Source organism: Pongo pygmaeus, chromosome 12, assembly GCF_028885625.2.
Source record: "Pongo pygmaeus isolate AG05252 chromosome 12, NHGRI_mPonPyg2-v2.0_pri, whole genome shotgun sequence".
Taxonomy (NCBI): domain Eukaryota; kingdom Metazoa; phylum Chordata; class Mammalia; order Primates; family Hominidae; genus Pongo; species Pongo pygmaeus.
In genome coordinates this window covers 24,463,377-24,489,008 of record NC_072385.2, presented here as the reverse complement: position 1 = coordinate 24,489,008, position 25,632 = coordinate 24,463,377, and the positions used below count along the sequence as shown (strand labels likewise).

General features: G+C 44.4%; 1 protein-coding gene across 3 annotated transcripts in view; it reads right to left on the bottom strand.

Annotated features, from left to right (window-relative positions):
• LOC134737835 (GRIP and coiled-coil domain-containing protein 2-like) overlaps nucleotides 1-25,632 on the bottom strand; it is an 86,831-nt gene that overhangs the window by 20,118 nt on the left and 41,081 nt on the right. The window contains exons 11-12 of one of the 3 annotated variants that reach the window (XR_010123201.1): nucleotides 24,291-24,505; nucleotides 18,652-23,301 (exon numbers count right to left, since the gene is read on the bottom strand). The exons of 1 other annotated variant lie outside the window; for it this stretch is intronic. The gene's annotated coding sequence lies outside the window, so the exon portion shown is untranslated. Of the gene's footprint in view, nucleotides 1-18,651; nucleotides 23,302-24,290; nucleotides 24,506-25,632 lie in introns of those variants that run through there. One more of the 3 variants, XR_010123202.1, reaches the window with a different exon arrangement.

The following is a 25,632-nucleotide window of genomic DNA, read 5'->3' as shown; positions in this document are numbered from 1 at the left end:
AGGCTGCAGTGGGCTGAGATTGCCCCACTGCACTCTAGCCTGGGTGACAGAATGAGACTCCATGTCAAAATAAATAAAATCAACATCTGCTTATAAAGCCCTGCACAACCTGCCCCTGCCATCCTTTCCAATGTCATGAGGGAGCAACTTCCCCCTCACTTACCTCATGAAGACCATCGTGATCTTCCTTTGGGTTCATCACATGGCTTCCTGCCTCAGGACCTTGACACATGCTGTTTTCTTTGCACAGATCCCTCCCTCACCCCGACACAACTCATTCCTCAGGCTCTGTTAAAACACCACACTTTTGGAGAGGCTTCCCTGACCCCTCTTTTCCATATCCAAACAGACCTATTACTCTCTTATTTTAACCTAGGTTTTACAGCCACAGCACTTGTCACAATTTGAAGTTATCTTCCTATTTCTGGGTATAACTGGTATATCCTGCTTCACCAGATGAAGTGAAACTAATTCATACTGCCTTCTTCAAGTCAGAACTGGCTCTCGTTTCCACTTGCCACATTTCCAGGAAGCTCGTTACCTCTCTTGAGTTTTTCTCCTTCTATCACATTGCCCCAAAACTTCAGGGATTTACTTAGCTTGAAGGAGTCAATTCTGATCTCAAATAATTTGACAAGTATAAGATAGAGCCTCTGATCAGTTTACAAGTTTACTGGTTTTGTTTTTAACTGTTATTGCTCCTCATGTTGTTAAAAACTAGCCCCGGCCAGGCCCACTGGCTCACACCCGTAATCTCAGCACTTTGGGAGGCTGAGGCAGGAGGATCACTTGAGCCCAGGAGTTTGAGATCAGACTGGGCAACATAGTGAACCACCCCCCATGTCTCTATAAAACATAGAACAATTAGCTAGGCATGCTGGCACACGCTTGTAGTCTTAGCTGTGTGGGAGGTGAGAGGAGAGAGGGTCGCTTGAGCTCAGGAGGTCAAGGCTGCAGTGAGCTGTACCTGTACCACCATAGTGAGACTCTGTCTCTAAATTTAAAAAGTAAAATAAATAAATAAAAATGAAATTGGATGGCTTTGAGAGACCTGCTGGCAGAGATAACACCTAGGGTCCTGAGGGGAAGCTCATGAGGAGGGAAGAGGTCTCAGGTCACCCTCCTGCAGCCGATGCTTTGAGGAGAAACAAGGAGTCAGCCAGTAGTTTACAGGTGAGCCCTGGGGAGACGGGTAAGGGAGTCAGGAGTCAAGCAGAGATGTGCTCTCTGGAAAAGCTCCCGGGGGGTAGTAGCTTCAGCTGGATCCCACAGCAGACTTGGGTGTCAGTTTACCCCAAACTTCTCTACACTCTGAAGTGAAAGGGACAGGGCCACAAAACTGATAGAAAGGAGTCTTAGTGGATCTGAGCAGAACCTGACTGCCAAATGCTACAAAGGGAAATCCTGCAAACTGGAGAGCGGGATAAAGCATGGGGATCTGGACAGTCAAGGTGGGTGTAGAAGGTGGGGGCCAGGGAGATGACCTTCGTCCAGTCTGGGGCTAAGCCACCCTTGAACCTGTCACCCAGACATGGTGAATCCTCTTCGGAAACCACTGCTGACCAGGTCAATATCTTACCTAAGTAGAACTGGAAATCCCAGGGGATGAGCTGTGGCCCAAGAACAGGGGACAGTGTGTGAGCCACCATGCCTGGTGTGAGCCACCGTTCCTGGCTCTGTCTCCATTTGAAAGGTTCTAAAACACTGCATCTACCATAAAGCTCTCCTTTCATTTCTTCCCAGTAAGTTCCTTGGCCTCTATCCAAGTGTGCCCACCTCCTCCCTAAGGCTCTGATCACCAGGAGGAATTAGGAAAAGCAGCTTCTGTCAAGCCACACACACACAAATGCCTTTTTCATTCCTTGCCCTCGAGTCATGCATGCCCACTTACCCTCTCATGACCAAGGGTTACCCAAGTGCTTCTTTCCAACACAAAGGCAATCTGCTCCCAAATAATTGAGAACGTCCCTAGAAAGAAACTGTGAGAAACTTTTAAATAGAGGCTCATTTCAGATTTTAAAAGAAAAGAATACTGTTTACTAAGTGTTCACAAGCTGCATATTGGTCTGCCTGGCTTAAGCCTCAGGTCTGCTTTTTTGTAAACCCAGGGCTTCCCATGTTGGGCATTCAATATGTATTTGTTGGATGAATGAATGAGTCACCAACTCCTGAATAAAACTATCAGTAAGCTAGGACAAGAGTTTGAGAACCAAAAAATTAACAGAATTATCTCATCATTGTATAAAATGCTGATCACTGGTGGATATGTATGTGTGCATATACATGCAATTTTACAGAAGTTTTCTTCTTTTTAAAGAAGAGCCCCTCGGGCTGGACACTATGGCTCATGCTTGTAATCCCAGCACTTTGGGAGACCAAGGTGGGTGGATCACCTGAGGTCAGGAGTTCAAGACCAGCCTGGCCAACACGGTGAAACCCCAACTCTACTAAAAATATACAAAAATTAGCCAGGCATGGTGGCGGGCTCCTGTAGTCCCAGCTACTCGGGAGGCTGAGGCAGGAGAATTGCTTGAACCCAGGAGGTGGAGGCTGCAGAGCCGAGATAGCGTCACTGCACTCCAGCCTGGGCAACAGAGCGAGACTCCATCTCAAAAAAAAAAAAAAAAAAAAAAAAAAAAAAAAAAAAAGCCCCTCCTTTGTATTTTGAAATTCTAAAAAAAAGATTTCAGACACTCAAAATGGCATAAAAAGTAATATAAGAAATACCAGGAAACCCACTATAAAGCTTAAGAAATAACATGGCTGGGTGCAGTAGCTCATGTCTGTAATCCCAGCACTTTGGGAGACTGAGGTGGGAGGATCGCTTGAGCAGGAGGTCAAGGCTGCAGTGAGCTATGATTGCACCACTGCACTCCAGCCTGGGCGACAGAGCAAGACCCTGTCTCAAACAAGTAAAGTAGTAGAAACCACCTGCGTATGCCTTCTTTCTTTCCCACCCGAAGGAACCACTGTCTTGAGTTAAAGAAACTTCCGCAGTCCTGGGAGGGATGGCTCAACATGCTTGCCTTTTCCTCTCTAATCACAGGTGATTAAGCCAAGGTGGACACCTGGCACACCTGTGCCAATCAGTTTCTTCCTCCCAGGAATTTACAAATGAGAGCCTGAGCTAATTTGCTGTGATGAGCAAAACTGACAGGTCATGCTAATTCCAGGGCTCAGACTTTTTTCTAGGGGTGTGGCCACCATGAGCCCTGTGCAAGAAGAGTGTGAATAACTGGAAGGAAAAAGAAGACAGAGCAGACACACAGAGAAAGGAAGAGGAGGAGAGGAAAGAAAGAGGGAAAGAGGCTTTTTTTTTTTGCCTTATTTCTAAATCATTTTCCAATTCCCCTCTCCACCCCTCTAAAGCCTGCCTGCTTTTGCTATTTCTGATTTATGAGAGTTCTTTATAACCTTCCCATGACCTCCACTTTTCCTTGAACTAGTATGGGTGGATTCTATGATTAACTCAATTATCCTTGAGATACGCTTTCCCCACCAAAAAAAAATTTTTATGCACTAATTACAAGTGGACAAAGTTCCTAGGATCATATAACTTTTTTATTTTTAAGTTCAGTGGTTCGATCCTAGCTCACTGCAGCCTCAAACCCTTGGGCTCAAGTGATGCCCCCGCCTCAGCCTCCTGACTAACTGGGACTACAGGTGTGTGCCATCACACCCAGCTAACTTAAAAAAAGAAAAAAAAAATTTAGAGGCTGGGCGCAGTGGCTCATGCCTGTAATCCCAGCACTTTGGGAGGCCAAAGTGGGAGGATCACTTGAGCCCAGGAGTTTGAGACCAGCCTGGGCTACATAGTAAAACCCCATGTCTACTAAAAATAGAAAAAAATTAGCTGGGCACAGCGGTGAGCATGTGTAGTCCCAGCTACTCAGGAGGCTGAGGCACGAGAATCATTTGAACCCTGGAGGCAGAGGTTGCAGTGAGCCACTGCACTCCAGCCTGGGTGACTCTGTTAAAAAAAAAAAAAAAAAAATTTTTTTTTTCTTTTTTTAAGAGATCCACCCACCTTGGCCTCTCAAAGTGTTTGATTACAGGTGTGAGCCACCACACCTGGCCTTTTTTTTCTTCTACTTTTAGAATCATAGTATTGCTTTGTTGCCCAGGCTGGAGTGGAGTGGTATAATCATAGTTCACTGAAGCCTCCAATTCCTGTGATCAAGCAATCCTTCTACCTCAGCCTCCCAAGTAGCTGGGACCACAGGTGTGAGCCATCACCATGCCTGGCTAATTAGAAACTTTTTTTTATAGAGACAGGGTCTCACTGTATTGCCAGGCTGGTCTGAAACTCCTGCTCTCAGAAGACCCTTCTGCCTTGGACTCCCAAAGTGCTGGGATTATAGGCATGAGCCACCATGCCAGGCCCAAAAAGTTTTTTTTTTTCCCTGAGAAAGGGTCTTGCTCTGTCAACCAGAGTACAGTGACATAATCTTGGCTCACTGCAACCTCCACCTTCCAGGCTCAAGTGATTCTCCTGCCTCAGCCTCCCAAGCAGCTGGGATTACAGGTGCGAACCACTACCGCCGGCTAATTTTTGTATTTTTAGTAGAAACGAGGTTTCACCATGTTGGCCAGGCTACTCTTGAACTTCTGACCTCAAATTATCCACCCGCCTCAACCTCCCAAAGTGCTGGGGTTATAGGCATGAGCCATCGTGCCCAGCCACACACAGTCTTTATCAAGCTTATAAGGTCAGAGATGTGCAGATCCCTGGTTACCTCTTTGACCTCATTGCACCATTCTCCCCATCCCGTCTTGGCCTGAAAGCCCCCTGCATCTGCCGTCCCTTACCATTTCCAGCACACCGTCAGGGCCTCTGCACTTAGAGACTTCAGCCTGGACTGCCCTTCCGCAGGTAGTTGAATGACTAACCTTATGCTGTTCTCTGCTTAAAGGTCCTCTCCACCACCCTGTGGCAGACTGCCACAGTTACTACCTGAGACTGTCACTATGACAGTTACTACTGTTACTACTTGAGACCGTCACTACGACAGTTACTACTGTTACTACTTGAGACCGTCACTACGACAGTTACTACTGTTACTACTTGAGACCCTCATTATGTCATTAAGAGACTGAACAAAAGGACGAATGTAGAAATGAAAATGTAAGACAAAAGAAACTATTTTAAAGGAAGCGGCCAGGGGAAGAAGAAGAGAGCTCCCTGCTGCTAGTGAGCAAAGGCAGCAGCCACTGGGCTTCTACAGCCCTTCGTATTTATTGTGTAGAAACAGCAGGGAGGAGGAGGTAATGATTGGTCAGCTGCTTAACTGATCACAGGTTCGTATTATTACTAACAGGCTTCAGATGTACCTAGTCACAAGAAACACTGCACATGCGGCGTGACTGCCCTCAGCATTCCTTCTGGGTGGCAGATGCAGTTTGTCGGTCTGCCAACATTCTGCATTTATGAGAGACAGTTTGTTGCTTACTCATATAGCCTCCAGTGATATACTGAGTTGATCACGACCCTCAATCTTTCTGCCTCCAACACCACCCCACTTAAAATATCAGCCACCAGCCACCACTCTCTATTTCCTATCCTGCTCTACTTCTTAGCATTTATCATCGCCTATGTGGCAGGAGCCAAAATAGGTGATAGCTAAAATCTCAGCAACTTGGGGTGCTGAGGCGTGAGGATCCTTTGAGCCCAGGAGTTGGAGGCTGTACTGAATTATGATCATGCCACTGCACTCCAGACCAGGCAACAGGGCAAGACCCCATCTCTAAAAAAAACAATGAATAATAAAGAAATATTATCACCTATATCTATGTCTACATGTAGATCTCTCTTTCTCTCTCTGTATATATATTTTTTGCCCAGGCTGGAGTACAGTGGTGTAATCTTGGCTCACTGCAACCTCTGCCTCTTGAGTTAAAGTGATTCTCCTGCCTCAGCCTCCTGAGTAGCTGGGATTACAGGTGCCTGCCACCATGCCTGGCTAATTATTGTACTTTTAGCAGAGATGGGGTTTCACCATATTGACCAGGCTGGTCTCGAACTCCTAGCCTCAAGTGATTGCCCGCCTCTGCCTCCCAACATGTTGGGATTACAGGTGTGAGCCACCATGCCCGGCCTCTTTCTGTATACATGTTTGTTTAGTTTGCCCTCCCACCGCCACCCCCCACCATTAAATTGTAAGCTCTATGAAAGCAGGGATCCTGTCTATTTTATTCTCTGCTGTATCTGTGGTGACTAGAACAATAAAAGGTACTCAGTAAATATTTATAGCTGCAACAAACGAAACAGGTATGTTTCAATGGGAGAGAAGAGGTCTGGTGTTGCAGAGGTAGAGTGAGTCCTTGTAGGGTCTCTCAGTTCTGCCACTAATCTCTAGCTGAGTGACTCTGCACAGGTTATGTAACCTCTCTGAACCTCTGTCTTCATCTGTCAAATGGTGATGATAACAGTACCTGTTCACGCCTGTAATCCCAGCACTTTGGGAGGCCGAGGTGGGCAGATTATGAGGTCAGGAGATCGAGACCATCCTGGCCAACATTGTGAAACCCCATCTCTACGAAAAATACAAAAATTAGCTGGGCGTGGTGGCGTGCGCCTGTAGTCCCAGCTACTCAGGAGGCTGGGGCAGAAGAATCACTGGAACCTGTGAGGCGGAGGTTGCAGTGAACCAAGATCACACCACTGCACTCCAGCCTGGCAACAGAGTGAGACTCTGTCAAAACAAAACAAAACAAAACAAAAGCACACAAAAAAACAGTACCTGTGAGCTACAGAAAGTTGTTGGGGGTATTAACTGGAGTCCTGGGTTGAATGAAGTGCCTGGAAGTGAGAAATAGCAGCTATAGTGACTGTGTATTGTGTTAGCAGGGGAGGGGAGACAAGACTCAGAACCCAGATGCTTATGGGAGGGCAACCCTCCTGCAGCAAGGGAGAGGACAAGGGGGAGGTCCTGGGCAAAGCTCAGAGGCTACAGGCAGGATATCTGGGATGGAGGCACAAGTTGCTGGGCTGGATGATGATAGCTGGCAATCCAGGTCAAATCTTTTCTTGAAAATCAGTTTTTTCGTATCTCCCAACCTCATAGGGTTTCTTTGAGGATCAAGAAAATGTATTGCATACAAAGAAGCTCTCTTTAAACCGTAACGCACTGCATAAAGGCTTTTATGATGATTTCCCAATTTTGCCCATGGCTGGCTGGATAAATACATACTCGTCCTGTCCCTCTCAGCAGAAGCTGCTTTATTCTCCAGAAACTCGTGTTCCTGGGGCCTGGACAGGTAGGAACATGGATGGTTATCTGCATCTATCTCTGCTCCAAAGACCCAATTTCCCCCAATTGATTTTATGTTATTTTAAGCCTATCAACATGGGCTCTTAGCAGAACAAATGCACTTCTTCTATTATTCCTTTATCATATTATAATTCCTTTAGGAGATATTATTTACTTTTGAAAAATGGCTAGGTTTTTCTAATATAAACATTATCCTGACCTGTTGATAGAATCCCTTTGTTCAGTTTATGCTGTTAACCATATATATTACTTTGGCTCATTTTTACTCCTGTAATACTCTCCCTTGTCTAACCTCCACAGCATCATTATGATATAAATTGTGGAACTACTTTCTTTTACTCACCATTATTCATGCCTTCATTTGATCATTTGTTCACTCAACAAACATCTATAGAGTGCCCACAATGTGCCAGGCACTGTTGTATTGAGGTTAAGCAGCTGACCCAACAGATTTAATCATCAGAACTACGAAGGAAAATAAATCAGGGGATGGGGTCGAGGGTTTTGACTATAGGGGTTTCAACATTAACTAGGGATGGCCTGAAAGGGCTCATGTGAAGATGACCTTTTTTTTTTTTTTTTTTTAAGCAATGAGGTCTTCCTGTGTTGCCCAGGCTGGCCTCAAACTCCTGGGCTCAAGCAATCCTCCACATCAGCCTCTCAAATAGCTGAGACTGCAGATGTGCACCACCACACTCTGCTCAAAGTGACATTTTTGTAACGATGTGAAGGAATTAGAGGACAGTTCCAGTATCTTGCAGAGGAAGTGGGAACAGCAGGTACACAGGCCCTGGGAAAATGAGTTGGGAGAGAAAACATCAAGGGAACAGAATGAGGAGGGGGCACAGTGGGAGATGCGTGCTCATGGGAGGGAATGTGCAGGGGGTCACTGTCAAGCCTGACTTTCTTTCTTTTTTTTTTTGAGATGGAGTTTTGATCTTGTTGTCCAGGCTGGAGTGCAATGGCGCGATCTCAGCTCACTGCAACCTCCACCTCCTGAGTTCAAGCGATTCTCCTGCCTCAGCCTCCCCAAGTAGCTGGGATTACAGGTGCCTGCCACCACACCCGGTTAATTTTGTATTTTTAGTAGAAACGGGGTTTCTCCATGTTGATCAGGCTGGTCTGGAACTCCTGATCTCAGGTGATCCGCCTGCCTTAGCCTTCCAAAGTGCTGGCATTACAAGCGTGAGCCACCAAGCCTGGCCAAGACTGACTTGCTTTCTGAGTGAAATGGGCAGCTGTGCAGAGGTTCTGGTGTTAGGAGTGGCACAATCAGACCAACACTGTAACAGGGTCACCCTGGCTGTTCTGTTGGTGATAGTCTGAAGCAGAGCTGTTCTTCAGCCAGTAGGGACTGGAACCTGGCATTCTTTCTGCTTTTTTTTTTTTTTTTTTTTTTTTTTTGAGACAGAGTCTTGCTCTGTTGCCCACACTGGAGTGCAGTGGCATGATCTTGGCTCACCGCAACCTCTGCCTCCTGGGTTCAAGGGATTCTCCTGCCTCAGCCTCCCAAGTAGCTGGGATTACAGGCGCCTGCCACCACATCCGGCTAATTTTTGTATTTTTAGTACAGACAGGGTTTCACCATCTTGGCCAGGATAGTCTTGAACTTCTGACCTCAAGTCATCTACCAGCCTCAGCCTCCCAAAGTGCTAGGTTTACAGGCATGTGCCACCACACATGGCTCTTCCTGCATATTTTTACAGCACCTTGGTCTGAAGGAGACAAGGGTGCACACAGGGAGACAGATCAATCAGAGAGCCATGGCAACCATGCAAATGAGACATTTGGGTGGCGGGGACCACGGAGGTGGCAGCAGATGTGGTGAGAAGTGGTCAGATTCTGGACATGTCAGTTATTATACTGGAAATGTGACTTCACTAGCATGACATCCATTGGGTTTAAATCATTCATACTGAACACTCAGAAGGCTAGCATTCATTATTTCCTGTGATCTTTTCCTGTGATGTCTCATCCCAAATTCCACCCAACGATTTCAGTGAAGCCACTTTCTCCCACCTTCTGGACTCCACAGATGCAGCTCTTCTGCGATACCTTTCCTTCCTCAAAGGCCTGGCCGGGGACCCTGCTTCCCAAATGGACACTCTTCCCATGGTGTACCTCAGCCTCTGGCTCCCTAACCTTCTGGATTTATTTTTTTTCTTTTTTATTTTTTTTGAGACAGAATCTCACTGTGTCACCCAAACTGCAGTGTGTAGTATTGTGATCTCGGCTCACTGCAGTCTCCACCTCCAGGTTCAAGCAATTCTCCTGCCTCAGCCTCCCGAGTAGCTGGGATTGCAGGCATGTGCCACCACACCCAGCTAATTTTTGTATTTTTAGTAGATACGAGGTTTCATCATGTTGGCCAGGCTGGTCTTGAACTCCTGACCTCAGATGATCCACCTGCCTCGGCCTCCCAAAGTGCTGGGATTACAGGCATGAGCCAGTGCTCCTGGCCCCTTCTGGATTTCATTGACATTACAAATGCATGTGCTTTGACTTGAAAATGAAACAAAAATACCTTTATTTTCTCTCCAAAAGCTTGACTGGTTAAAGCTGATCAAGGGTGAAAATGGCACTTTAAAAGTCATCAACCTAAGTGTATAACCTAAATTATGCCATTGGTACACGAAGTGGGGTTTCTACATGAAACACCGTGATAGAGAGTGGAGCTGGATGCTGTGTCATGTTATCAGCCAAGCTGCTGTCTCCCCAGGACTGCAACCCTCAGGACACCACCTGGCATTTTGCTCTCAGTAGCTTTAAATATCCTTAGTGATGGTCTAACGTGACTCCCACAGGAACACTGTTTGCTGCTTTCTTTTGTAGTTCTTAGTAATAGGAGTCCTTTTTTTTTCCCTAACGACGAATGCACAACCTGATCTTGTGTCTTTGTTTCCCGCATTGCATGCATTTCATGCTGTCGTGTTTTGTGTTCTTATTTTCTAAAGACGTAGAAAAAAGAATAGACATCTACGGGTGTAAATACATGCCTATAAAACCATCCACTATCCTGAGGGTGGATAATAATAATACTACAAACTACAAAATTGATTATATGTCACTGAGTGTTGTCAACTCTTTACATTTTATTCCAGTATGTTCCATGAATAGAACGGGGAAAATTTTAAATCCCGATTAAACAACACTCATTTTCTGACCCAAACCAAACTGAGCTTCCTTTCCTGTTTCCCCAGAGAATATAAAGGGATACAGTTAAACTGCCATGGAGCCAGTGTTTTTTTTTTTTTAATTTTGAGACAGAGAAAAAAAAAATACCCAACAAACCTTTTTCCTTTTCAGTTTTGCTTTATATTCTTCATATACTTTTAATGTTGTTTTTGCTTATAGCAAACAAATATAATAATGATAATAACAGGCCGGACACAGTGGCTCACGTCTGTAATCCCAACACTTTGGGAGACTGAGGTGGGTGGATCACCTGAGGTCAGGAGTTCAAGACCAGCCTGGCCAACACGGTGAAACCCCATCTCTACTAAAAATACAAAATTTAGCTGGGTGTGGTGGCAGGCGCCTGTAATCCCAGCTACTTGGGAAGCTGAGAACCGCTTGAACCTGGGAGGCAGAGGTTGCAGTGAGCCTAGACAGTGCCATTGCACTCCAGCCTGGGCAACAAGAGCAAAACTCCATCTCAAAAAAAAAAAAAAAATGATAATAATAAAATCAACCACCTACAACCCACACTCATGTCATTAACCTTGAGTCATCCTGGGGTGACAGGGGGTGGTGACAATGAGTGTTCTACTTGAATCCTGTTCCATCACTTGATAACTTTTGGGTTTTATTTTATTTTATTTTTTTAGAGATGGCGTCTTGCTCTGTCACCCAGGCTAGAGTGCAGTGGCACAATCATAGTTCATTGCAGCCTCCAGCTCCTGGGCTCAAGCAATCTTCCCAGCTCAGCCTCCTGATCCCTGTGGTCAGATGGAGGATACTGTGATTGATCAGATCCACAAGAAATGGGAGAGAGGTGATTCCCCTAAGCAAGTGATGCTTACAGAAAAATACAACATAGTCACCTCCATTCCAAAACCATAACCTCAACAAAAGAAAACATAAAGTCCACTGCTTGTGTGAGGTAGAAAAGTCCACCAGGGCCAGGCGTGGTGGCTCACGCCTATAATCCCAGCACTTTGGGAGGCTGAGGTAGGTGGATCACGAGGTCAAGAGATGGAGACCATCCTGGCCAACATGGTGAAACCCCATCTCTACTAAAAATACAAAAATTAGCTGGGCATGGTGGCATGCACCTGTAGTCCCAGCTACGTGGGAGGCTGAGGCAGGAGAATCGCTTGAACCTGGGAGGTGGAGGTTGCAGTGAGCCGAGATCGTGCCACTACACTCCAGCCCAGATGACAGAGCAAGACTCCGTCTAAAAAGAAAAAAGAAAAGAAAAAGAAAAATCCACCAGAACTTTCTTACTTAGACAACTTTACTTCTTCATAAGGTTGTTTGTTTTTGCTCATTGTAAATATTGTTCCATAATATAAGCAGCAGAGACTCAATGGTTAAGAATCTACCCAACTAAACTGTCAATCAAACAGGAGGCATAATAAAGACATTTTTAGACTGGTAAAGTTTCAAAATATTATGTCCTATGTACTATTTCTTAGGACTACCCTAGAAAATATGCCTCATTTAAATGAGGGAAAAAATTTTTTTTTTTTTTTGGAGTCAGAGTCTTGCTCTGTTACCTAGGCTGGAGTGCAGTGGTATAATCTTTGCTCACTACAACCTCCGCCTCCTGGGTTCAAGCAATTCTCCTGCCTCAGCCTCTCAAATAGCTGAGATTGCAGGTGTGCACCACCACACCTGGCTAATCTTTATATTTTTTGTAGAGACGGGGTTTCACCATGTTGGCCAGGCTGGTCTCAAACTCCTGACCTCAGGTGATCCACCCACCTTGGCCTCCCAAAGTGCTGGGATTATAGGCATGAGCCACTGCACCTGGCCAGGAAATAAATTTTTAAGAAGAAGATTAGGAATATCCTAGAGGATATTCCTCATTTAAATGAGGGAATTAAAAAAAAAAAAAAAGACACAGGATGAAGACAGCAGGAAGTCCAGCACAGGAGGTGGAGAAGGAACCCCCAGGGTGGTGGGGAAGAGCCTCCCGGGATGACGGCTCCACAAAGAACAACCAGGATAGAGGGGGAGCTGGAGGCAGGGGCGTGCAGGAAAGATCAAGAATTCTCAAGGGGGAAAAACAGTAAGATAACAATAAAAATAATAAAAATTATTCAACAAAATAAACAAAAGCCAATAGATAACAATGATTCTGAATTTATTAAGGGACTTATTGTGCTGTGTTGAGAAAGTTAGAAGGTGGCATAATAGGCAAATGTGAAACCAAGTGAACAAAAACTCAAATGTAGAAACAAAGAAGTTCAAATCAATTACTATCTCTAGGGGGGAATAGAACAAGACAAAAAATGTATTCATAGTATACTCAATGGCTCTGTTATGAAGAATACTATACAGATCATAAAATGCAAACAATTAAAATTAATTAAACAAAAACTGTGCTGCAACCCTATTGATAAGATTGGGGGTATTGAAAAGCAATGTGTGTGTGGAGTGGAAAATAAATAAATGCTTTTCTCCACTTGCACCCAGTATAATTAATAAGTTGACATAGAGAACCTTTTCTATTTTTTATTTATTTTATTTTATTTTTTTGAGACAGAGTCTCGCTCTGTCACCTAGGCTGGAGTGCAGTGATGCAATCCAGGCTCACTGCAACCTCTGCCTCCCAGGTTCAAGCGATTCTCCTGCCTCAGCCTCCCGAGTAGCTGGGATTACAGGCGTGCACCACCAAGGCTGGCTAATTTTTGTATTTTTAGTGGAGATGGGGTTTTACTATGTTGGCCAGGCTGGTCTCGAACTCCTGGACTCAAGCCATCCACCTGCCTCAACCTCCCAAAGTGCTGGGATTATAGGCATGAGCCACTGCGCCCAGCCATTGCCCTTTTTTTTTCAAATACACACTATTTGAAGTTTTCCCCCCCACTCAGAGAAACAATGTTATATTCAGTGACTTTCAGGTAATAACAGGAAGTCTCTTTTTCAGGTGCTAAAAGTATAATCATGTCTATTCTGATATCAAAACTTCAGTCTAGATTTTGCCCTGGGTATATTGGACTGGAATATAGACACCTCCCTCGTAGAAAACAATGATCAAACCCTAAAATGACATGAAAAGCAACGACGGGAAAGTCCTGGAGCACAAACGGAAGGTGACGGTGGCGGGTGAGGAGTGCAGCTGGAGTGCTGGTGCATGCAGGGAGAGAGCCAGACAAGCAAATCCCATCTCTGTGGCTTTTTGCCTGTGGCCATGGGCAGTCCATGTAGCATGAAGGCCAGTAGACATGGCAAATCCACAGGCTTTCTGGCATGGGGAGCAAGAAAAATGAAGCCAGAAAACCATGAATGCTGAAGAGAATGACAGGGTCCCAGAGGGAAACATTTAGAAATGGGATGCTCAAATTATATCTCTGACAGACCCCAGAGGCACACATATGTGAAACAGGCTTAAAGCAGCCCAGCTCAGGAAATTAAATCTAAACTGAGAACACAGCTACCATCCAAGAGACACTCTTCACGCTAAAATTTCCTGCTAACACAAAGGGGGAAAAACACGCATTGGAGAAAAGTAACAGAATCCAGAATTTCCGCAATTTAATATTTGAATTCCAGGATCAATCCAAAATTACCTGTCACATGAAGAATCAAGAACATGGAATTTGGCCGGGCGCAGTGGCTCACACCTGTAATCCCAGCACTTTGGGAGGGCGAGGCGGGTGGATCACCTGAGGTCAGGAGTTTGAGACCAGCCTGGCCATCATGGTGAAACCCCATCTCTACTAAAAATACAAAATTAACTGGGTGTGGTGGCGTGTGTCTGTAGTCCCAGCTACTCAGGTGGCAGAGGCAGGAGAATCCTTGAACCTGGGAGGCGGAGGTTGCAGTGAGCTGAGATCGTGCCACTGCACTCCAGCCTGGGTGACAGAGCAAGACTCTGTCTCAAAAAAAAGAAAAAAGAAGAAAAAGAAAAGAGAAAATGGAATTCATTCTCAAGAAAAAAGAGAATCAATCAAGCCACATCCCAATTTGAACCCAGTTGAAACTCACAGACAGGATTTTAAAGTAGATATTGTAGCTACTGTCAGTGAAGTAAAAGACACATGTTTTCAACTGAAGAAAGTCTTAGCAAATAGAAAATCTCCTCAGAGGAAAGACTAAATGAAATGCAAGATAAGTCAATCAGAATTACCCAGGCCGGGCGTGGTTACTCACGCCTGTAATCCCAATACTTTGGGAGGCTGAGGTGGGAGGATCGCTTGAGCCCACGAGTTTGAGGCTGCAGTGAGCCATGATCATGCCATTGCCCTCCAGCCTGGGCAACAGAGCAAGACCCTGTCACACATACAAAAAAAGAAAATTGACCCCAAATGGTCATAGATAAATATTCTAGAAAAGTTATTGAACTTTTAATGAAATGATAGGCTTTTTTGGGCAGCCCAGCACACAAAAATCTAGTTATTTACAAAAGGGGAAAACTCAGGCTGGCCTTGGATTCCTTTGTGCACTATTTTAACCCATATTAAACAGTAGAACAACACTCACAAGATATTTAAGGAAAGAAAGGGACAAGAGTGGCCTGTTGAGCCTAACTGTCCTTAAGTGTGAGTCTAGAGATACAGTTTTTTGTTTTGTTTTGTTTTGTTTGTTTTGTTTTTGGGACAGTGTCTGTCACTCACTCTGTCACCCAGGCTAGAGTGCAGTGGTACGATCCTGGCTCACTGCAACCTCTGGCACCCCCCTCGCCCCCCCCCTCACCCCCCCCCCGGGTTCAAGCGATTCTCCTGCCTCAACTACCCGAGTAGCTGGGACTATAGTTGTGCGCCACCACACCCGGCCAAGATGCAGAGTATATTGATCCTTGCGTCATCCTTAAGGACACTACTAGAGTGTCTATTCTAGCTGAATAAGAAATAATTGGAGTAATGAGGGCAAGATACTCTGAGTGGGTCTTGAATATCCAGAGCCACGGAACTAAGACTAAAACAGATGGGGTGGGAGGAGGGTGACAGAACAGACTGCAAATGGCATATGCTTGACAATGCAGAAATGATGCTACCGACACAAACAGTGAGTGGGGAAATGAGGTAAGAAGGAGGATAAGCTCATGAACATGTCATCAGTAGTAACTGGTCAGCTGGGCACGGTCGCTCATGCCAGTAATCCCAGCACTTTGGGAGGCCAAGCTGGATGGATCACGAGGTCAAGAGATCAAGACCATCCTGGCCAACATGGTGAAACGCCATCTCTACTAAAAATACAAAAATTAGCTGGGCATGGCGGCGTGCACCTGTAGTCGCAGCTACTTGGGAGGCTGAGGCAGGAGAATTGCTTGAACCTGGGAGGTGGAGGTTGCAGTGAGCTGAGATCGCGCCACTTCACTCCAGCCTGGCGACAGAGCAAGACTCTGTCTCAAAAAAAAAAAAAAAAAAAGTAGAAACTGGTCGTCAAAGGGTACCGTTTAAACCTGGTCCTTGGCCCCCTTGCCCTCAGATCCAGTCCTCACCCCTTTGCTGCTCTGATCAGTGTCACGAGAAGGCTGGGCCCTACAAGCTGTGTTTCACAGCTCCTGTGTCTCCTGACTTTTTTCTGGGTCAGCCATGTCAAGAAACAAGAGGACAACTGGAAAGTGACAGGAAGGAGAGAAGCTTGGGCAACACTGCCAGTAGCAGCTGCATTGCCTCTGGGGCTAAAGCTCCTATCCCACAACATTTTTCTTTTCTTTTCTTTTCTTTTGAGACAGAGTTTCACTAATTTTGTATTTTTAGTAGACACCGGGTTTCATCGTGTTGGCCAGGCTCGTCTCAAACTCCTGACCTCAGGCCATCTGCCCACCTCAGCCTCCCAAAGTGTTGGGATTACAGGCATGAGCCACCGCACCCGGCCCACACATTTTTCTTAGGTCACAGCTACTACCAGGTAACCCCGTCCCCAAACAGTCACACCACCTCCTCCCACCCACCTAGAGGAAGTCATGGCTTTCTGGTGTCACTAATCTGTGGGTTCCTACCCAGTCTCATTTGGCTTCTTGATTCTTCTACCACCCATATAACCAATTTCCTGAATTAAAGTCAATCATTAGTTTTTTGTTGTTGTTGCTTTTTCTTTTCTTTCTTTCTTTTTTTTTTTTTTTTGAGACGGCATCTTGTTCTGTTACCCAGGCTGGAGTGCAATGGCGTGATCTCAGCTCCCTGCAACCTCCGCATCCTAGGTTCAAGCGATTCTCCTGCCTCAGCCCCCTGAGTAGCTGGGACTACGGGCGCATGCCACCACACCCAGCTAATTCTTTTTTTTTTTTTTTTTTTTTTGTATTTTTGTAGAGACGGGGTTTCACCATATTGCCCAGGCTGGTCTTGAACTCCTGACCTCAGGTGATCCACCCACCTCGGCCTCCCAAAATGCTGGGATTATAGGCATGAGCCACCGCGCCTGGCCTAAAGTCTTTAAAACCTGAAGTTTTAAATGTTTTAGTGTAGTTTCTGTTTTTCTAGATCCTGACTGATACTAAAATTGACAGCTCAAGTAACAAAACTGTAAACATATTAAAAGAACAAAGGATGGCCAGGCACGGTGGCTCATGCCTGTAATCCCAGCGCTTTGGGAGGCCGAGGTGGGCAGATCACCTAAGGTCGAGAGTTTGAGACCAGCCTGACCAACATGGAGAAACCCCGTCTCTACTAAAAATACAAAATTAGCCAGGTGTGGTGGTGCCTGCCTGTAATCCCAGCTATTCGGGAGGCTGAGGCAGGAGAATCGCTTGAACCTGTGAGGCGGAGGTGGGGGTGAGCTGATATTGTGCCATTGCACTCCAGCCTGGGCAACAAGAGTGAAACTCTGTCTCAAAAAAAAAAAAAAAATTTATCATTATAGCCGGGAGCAGTGGTTCACGCCTATAATCCCAGCACTTTGGGATGCCGAGGTGGGTGGATCACTTGAGGTCAGGAGTTTGAGACCAGCCTGGCCAACATAGTGAAACCCAGTCTCTACTGGAAAATACAAAAATTAGCCAGGCATGGTGGCACACGCCTGTAGTCCCAGCTTCTCAGGAGGCTGAGGTGGGAGAATTGCTTGGACCCAGGAGGTGGAGGTTGCAATGAGCCGAGATTGTGCCACTGTACTCCAGCCTGGGCAATAGAGTGAGATTCCATCTAAAAAAATAAATAAGTAAGGACCGGGCTTGGTGGCTCACTCCTGTAATCCCAGCACTTTGGGAGGTTGAGGCAGGTGGATCACAAGGTCAGCAGATCAAGACCATCCTGGCTAACACGGTGAAACCCCATCTCTACCAAAAATACAAAAGATTAGCTGGGCATGGTGGCATGTGGCTGTAGTCCCAGCTACTTGGGAGGCTGAGGCCGGAGAATTACTTGAACCTGGGAGGCAGGCTGCAGTGAGCCAAGATCATGCCACTGCACTCCAGCCTGGGTGACAGAGCAAGACTCTATCTCAAAAATAAATAAATAAAAATAAAAATAAAAACTAAATTACAAAATAAAGTTATCATTATAAAGTTGTCTACTAGGAAAAATATACTAATTTTTCTAAATATACTAATATACTAATCTTTCTAAATATACTAATTTTTCTAAATATCAGAAGAACTACATATAAAAAACAAAGCAAAAGCAAACAGACAAATTTTAAAAAAATGGAAAACAATATAACAGATCTAAGACTAAATATACCTTAGTCACATCTATGAATACAAATTGGGTTAGCATCCCAACTAAGAGAAAAACATTTTTAAATTAAATCGTAAGGCAAAACATAATTCTCTCTATCTGAAACACAATTAGAACAGAATATTGAAAATGAAAAGATGAGTAAAGCTGTATTAAGGGAGAGTACACCAGAAGAAAGCAAAGGTCATGTTTTGTTTGTTTGTTTGTTTGTTTGTTTTGGCGCAGTTTCGCTCTTGTTGCCCAGGCTGGAATCCAATGGCGCGATCTTGGCTCACCACAACCTCTGCCTCCCGGGTTCAAGTGATTCTCCTGTCTCAGGCTCCCAAGTAGCTGGGATTACAGGCATGCACCACCACACCTGGCTAATTTTGTCTTTTTAGTAGAGATGGGGTTTCTCCATGTTGGTCAGGCTGGTCTCAAACTCCCGACCTCAGGTAATGCGCCCACCTTGGCCTCCTAAAGTGGTGGGATTACAAGCATGAGCCACCGTGACCGGCCAGGTCATGGCTTTAATTTAATTTTAGGTAAATTGGAGTTCAGGCCAAAAAAAAAAAAGATTAAGACCAATAAAACACCTTGTAATGATAAGGGTATGATTCACAGTGAAGATATAATAGTTATAAATAACTGAGTACCAAATAACAATGCAATGGCACTCATAAACTTGGAATTACAGGATACAAAAGGAGAAAGAAACAGAATCACGCTGGTTTCATTCCTGACTCTATACTATGACAAATCAAATTAATAAAAATGAAATCAATAATATAGAACTCTCATATAATCTATGTTAAACATGATAGTTCATATATATATATATTCTTTACACATAGAGCATATTCTTATTTCAAGAATATTCAAGAATAGAACATTCAGGAAAACTGAGCACATATGAGGCCACGAAAAAAACCTCAATACATTCCAGAACGTAGAAATAGCATAGGCAACCTTCTTTGGTCACAATGCAATAAAATGATAAATTAATTTTTAAAAACAGATAACAAAAATTCCTTTTCACCTGAACATTTTTAAAGTTTATCCTATATGAATTTAAAGCAATTCTTCTTAACTCTTGGATCAAAATATAATATTAACCTAAATCACAGGACTTCTAGAAAATAAAAATAACAAAAACAATACATTTTCCACACCTTGGAATCTATGAGATAGTGTTAAGGTAGTAGTGGAAGAGAAATTCATAGGTTTAAATACTTAAATAAACAATAAATAAAAACCAAACGAACCAAGCATCTAGCTTAGAAAAAGAACAATAAAATAAACTGAAGGAATGTAGAAAGAATGAATTAATAAAAATAAAAACAGAACTTTCTAACTTAGTGAATTAGAAAACAGAAAAAAAAGAAGTAAACTGAATCTTTGGGGAAAAGAATTAAAAAATAGAAAAGCACTAGCTAACCTAATACAGAAAAAAAAAAGTAGAAAATGCAAATATACAAAATAAGAAAGACTAAGAGAAAAATAACCACGAAACTATATTAAATTAAAACAACCATAAGGAAATACTTTGGTTAACTCCATGAAAGTAAAATTTGAAAACTTGGATGAAAAATACAATTTTCTTGGAAAATATAATTTAGCAAAATGGATCCCAAACAGAAAAAAAATCAAAGCATTCTGATTCTCATATAACAAAGAGAAAAAGTTGCCAAAGAGTTCCCTCAGAAATGCCCAACTAGTGTCACAGGGACATTCTAAGATACCTTTAAAGAGCAGGTAGCACTCAATTCTGTATAAATTGTTCTAGCATGTAGAAAAGAAGGAATATGCTTGAATTATTTTATGAAATATAACATTGATTTCAGAACCTGAGATGGCACACTTCAACCAAGAAAACTACAAATGCATCTCATGTATTAATGCAAAAATCATAAGAAACAAATAACTTTCAAAAAATTACATGGGAATAATTTGGGGACAATTTTGCAACCACTGTTTAGAAAATGCACACAACTTCGAGTCTGGACCAGTTGCCTCAGGTGAACCCTGGGTGCTGGACCTGAAATCAGCCAATGGCCGTGTTCCTCTCCCAGATAGCTGCCCAGCACCACACCCTTAACGCACATTCCTTCGTGGGTTCATTTTTCAGCAGGCAGCACAAGGCCATTCACTGCTCCTACTGCCTCTTTTTATATAGTATCAGAAAGTTCCAGAGAGACTGGGCACAGTGGCTCACGCCTGTAATCTCAGCACTCTGGGATGCCGAGGCAGGTGGATCACCTGAGGTCAGGAGTTCAAGACCAGCCTGGCCAACATGGCGAAACAACATCTCTACTAAAAATACAAAAATTAGCTGGGCATGGTGGTGCATACCTATAATCCTAGCTACTCGGGAGGCTGAGGCAGGAGAATCACTTGAACCCAGGAGGCAGAGGTTGCACTGAGCCGTGATTGCGCCACTGCACTCCAGCCTGGGTGACAGAGCAAGACTCCGTCTCAAAAAAAAAAAAAGAAAGAAAGTACCAGAGAGTTCCAGAACCTTCTTTCAAAACTGGGAGATTCCTGGCCCTTATTCAAGAGGTCCCTCCTATGACTAGCTGCCTCCTCAGATAAACAACATTTCCAGTGATCTTTAATGGATGATTATGGGGTTCTGTGATGCCCTTTGGTGTAACATATTTGTGTATTTTTTGTTTGTTTTGCAGAGATGGGGTCTTGCTATGTGGACTAGGCTGGTCTCAAACTCCTGGGCTCAAGAGATTCTCCTGCCTTGGGCTCCCAAAGTGCTGGGATTACAGGCATGAGCCACCACACCCAGCCCATATTTGTGTTTTAATTGTGGACTTCCTTCACTTTTAGCTCCTTTAAATAAAAGATTCAGGCATTGGAGGTACTGTGTCCTGTTAAGAGGAAGGACACTGGGGTGGGGGGGCTAATAAGCATTTGGCGTCTCCCATATTACACAGTGTAAGTGACTTTTGATGGCTTCAACAGGCAGCCTAGCCTATTAGTACTGCAGCTGGGGACCCACATGGTATCTGGTATTTCTACCACAAGTTAGTTGAGGTATTTGTAAAATCAGCATATTCTTAGGTGCATGTTGTCTAAATCATGACTGCCAAGTTCCCAGGAGGAACTCGACTATCCTGTATTTCCGGGATTTCTCCCCTTTTCGGCTGCACCCAGTTGAGCACTTGCTTGTAAGCCCAGGTCTCCATGCCTAGAACTAATGGTTACCCCAAGGCCCTCTCTTTGCCCTGCAACTGGATGGAATGTATCCCATGAACTCTAAAGGGAACCCAGCAGACAGAACATAGCAGTCACTACCTTTAGAAGAAGCTTCCTCAATTAGTTCTCTTTCAGGCTGGAGTTACTCCCGGGCTGGGTCTCATCCAGCTTCAGGGAAGGGCTGTCAACCCTGACCCCTGACCCCTCAGGCATGGGGTTGGCTTCTGCAGACATTCCCAGGGCACCCCCTTCTGCCAAGCTTGGGTGTGGACGAGTGTAATTAATCGGGTCCTCACCACCAAAGCTTGTTCAGATTTGTCAGTTGGTTTTTTTTTAATTATTCTGTTTGTTGCTCTTCTCACTGGGGCAGCGGGCTGTTTATCCTACAACACACAGGCAAAGGTGAATCGTGTTAAATGCAGGGAGGAATTAAGGGAGAAGGATTTGGTTTGATGGGTAATTTTCAGAGGAAACGAAAATCAAGTTTATAGATAAAAACAAGGTAGGAAGCAAAGGATTGGGAGATTTTCAGCCTGTGTTACAAAGAATCGACTCTTGCTTCTTCCTAAATGCTGAGTCTACATGGATTAGAAGAGAGACGCTCACTTCATCCAGGACACAAAGAAAGCAAGCTTGCAGAGCACTTGCCCAGGCCTGCATCCGCCTTCCCTGCCTTCCCTCGGATGGGGCTGGTTGGTTGCAGCAGCCTTCACCACATTGGGTAGAAGCAGGGAGACATGCAAATTAGAAAACCAGGAGATTGTCACAGCAGATCAGTTTTCAAAATCTGGGCTGGACATAAACTGGAGTACTTCTAATCTGATCAGGACACCTAGGGCTGTGGCAGGAAGCAAATTCTATTTTTCAAAAGACAGGAGAATTGCTCTGAGTATCGTGATGGCTCGCACCACCTTTCCCACCAAAATTCCAAGATGCCTTAGCGTTGCTGGATATGTATTGTAAGCCCTGCAGCCTTCATCTCATCCACACACTCTAGATAAAGAAATGTTAGCCGGAGTTTAAACCATAAGAACAGATATGACTGAAATGGACCTCATTTCATGGGAGATTCCCAGGTCAGATTCACAAACACATGGGGCGTCCTGGTGGATAAAGCTTTCCCCGGGAGACACATTTGTGAAGAGTCTTGGCCCCCAGTATTGAGACTGATTCTGTGTCCTGAAATAACAACCCACTGCCGAGGCACTCCACTCGGAAGGGCATGGGAGCCTGACCTCTGAGGCTGAAATTACAGACCACCCTGTCAGGATGCACGGAGCATGTTGAAGAGGACGAAGCTGGTGCCCGACAGTTGACGCAGCCCAGCCTGTTGGCCACAGGGAGCCACTGAAGGCAGATCTCACATCACGATCAGTGGCCTCTGCATGTCCCTGTGAGGCTGGGGAAATATCAGGGACTGAGGCACTCCCACTTCATCTGCAAGGGGAACAGGGAGAGGCCATCAGTACCTTAACAAGAACAGAAAAGCTTCCAAAGCAAATTGGAGCATGTCACTTGGTGTGACGCACATGCCGCATGGCCAGCCACCACCACTCCCCAATTTCTCCTCTGCTGGGAAAGCCCTAGTTTTGTCATGGTGTCCACACATCTCCTCTAAGGCTCAGAGGCAAACCTCAGCATTTTCAGCCAGTTCTAATGGCTCCATTCCCCCGGGCAGTGATTTATCTAGGGACGTGTCTGTGCCCATTTCTGGCCATATGCAAAATAAGAGGGAATGGCGAGGGAGTTCTAAGAAATGTTTTCTGGTTTATAAGGAGTTAGGAGGCTGGGCACGGTGGCTCACGCCCGTAATCCCAGCACTTTTGGAGGCCGAGGCGGGCGGATCACAAAGCAAGAGATCCAGACTGTCCTGGCCAACACGGTGAAACCCTGTCTCTACTAAAAATACAAAAATTAGCTGGGCGTGGTGGTGTGCACCTGCAGTCCCAGCTACTCGGGAGGCTAAGGCAGGGGAATCGCCTGAACTCCAGAGGCAGAGGTTGCGGTGGGCCAAGATAGTGCCATTGCACTCCAGCCTGGACAACAAGAGCGAAACTCTGTCTCAAAAAAAAAGAAAGAAAGAAAGAAAAAGAAATATTAAGTGATTCCACATTGAATTCCTAATACAAAATAAAAGAAAGAGAAAAAAATATTAGGCAATATGAGAATAAAGAGCAACAACCATTTGTATTACATATATTATTTATCATACGGAAACGATCCTGCAAGTTAGATATTAATTTCTTTGGTTTGTATCTGAACAAACTCAAGTTCAAAGCAATTAAGCAACGCTCCCAATCTCACCCAGCCTAAGCTCATCTCTTTCCACTATAGGCTCGTGCAGATATTTAGGCGGAGAAGAAACTGCACCACTAGTAAGACCTAAAACAGGCTTATCATTTGTTTTCCTTCTGGCAATAGGAAAAAGAAAATCTGTCCAGATTTCCAAATCTGTCCTCTGAATGGGTCTGTGCAAACATCAGGACCTAAAATAGATCTTCCAATAAATAGCACAAAGTAGGGGGGACAGGAGGACGAAGTACACCAGCCATATAAAATAATACTGTCCTCTGTTCCAGGAGCATTACATATATCATGTCATCTCCATCAAAGCAGACATAATGATGTTTATTTTCTAAATAAGGAAATGAGAAAGTTAATTCATTTCCCTAAGGTCACAGAGCTCTGAGTAACTGAACTGGATTGGAAGCCCTCTCTGTGTGAGGCCAAGGCCAGAGCTGCTTTTCCCTTAATTGCAGAGTACATGTGTGAGTGTGCATACATATGCATGTGTGTGTGTGTGTGCACTTGTGTGCACATGCATGTACGGTTTCCAATTTTATGAGTTTGGAAATTTTCTGTATCAAGTAGAATATACCCATCTGTCAGAGTAAGACAGGAGTAAAAATTGAATTAAATGAAAAGTAGGACTACTAAGCAGGAGACCAAATTCTCAGCACCAAATCTCAGGCCCAACACAGGCACCTCCCACCTACCACTGCCCACTCTGGGGCAGCCCAGAAACCCTGAGTTCATCAGGACAGACCTTGGGAGACACAGCACAGAACTGTAACCCGGGCTGGCAGAAACAACTCCTCCTCTGCTGATCCCCCAGCAAGGAGCTGGCTGCCCTCACCCCCACTTGCATTAGCTTTTTCAAGAATGAATCAGAGTTTCAGATGAAGCTCCATAAAACTGTGGGCCGCTCTGAGACTGCAAATTGCTAGCAGATGTCTTTTTGGTTCGAGTACAGTCACGTTCCTGCCAAGCATAAAAATGAGAGATTAGAGAACAGATAATTTTATTATCACGTAAGGAAAACCAGCCAATTAAGCCTTCATGTTTTTCAGGTATATGTGGCATGGATTTTGAAATCTCCTGGCAAAAGGACCATATCTTTGATAGCTAAAAAGGCCTTGGCTCTTCAAGGTGAAGTACTTTGCATCTGAATTTTATTCATTTAAAAACACAAAATAGGGTGTGTGTTTCTTTCTTTCTCTTTTTTTTTTGAGACAAAGTCTCGCTCTGTAGCCCAGGTTGGAGTGCAGTGGCTCGATCTCGGCTCACTGCAGCATCCACCTCCTGAGTTCAAGTGGTTCTCCTGCCTCAGCCTCCCTAGTAGCTGGGACTACAGGCATCTGCCACCATGCCTGGCTAATTATTTTTAGTAGAGATGGGGTATCACCATGTTGGCCAGGCTGATCTTGAACTCCCAACCTCAGGTCATCTGCCCCCACCTTGGCCTCCCAAAGTGCTGGGATTACAGGGGTGAGCCACCGCTCCCAGTCAAGGGTGTGTGTTTCTACATTTATTACCTATCAGGGCAGAGTGATTTTCTTTTAAGCTTTATTTAAACATGCTACAGGCCACTCTAACATACTTTATTATTAAAATTTCATCAGAGCCTGAACCATTTTCTTATTTGTTCTTGTTCTATAATCATATGTAACAAATTACAGGATTTCAGCTGAAAGGAGGTGTGTGTGTGTGTGTGTGTGTGTATACGTATATGCTATAATTTTTCTTTTTGTGGGTAGTAGGTGGGGCTTTATGGTGCATATTTTTGCTTATCAGGCTTAGAGTGTGTTTGTCACAAAATTTCCATTTTAAGAGTACTTACTAGTCTGGTTAAACACTTGTAAAAATGTCAATGGTCAATAACCTTTTAAATGAATCAGCTGAGCTTGACTAGGGGTGAGCTTAATTTAGCAATTAGCCTGGCCAAATTGTCTGTTATTATACAAGAAAAGTTTATAATAAAGAACATGCCTCAGTATAATAACTTTTGCCAGGCACAGTAAATCAAAAACCATACGTCTGCTGAGTCAGCTCCATCTGCAGGGACGGCAGCTAAAAATGTCTCTGACTTACAGTGAAATTTGTATCCT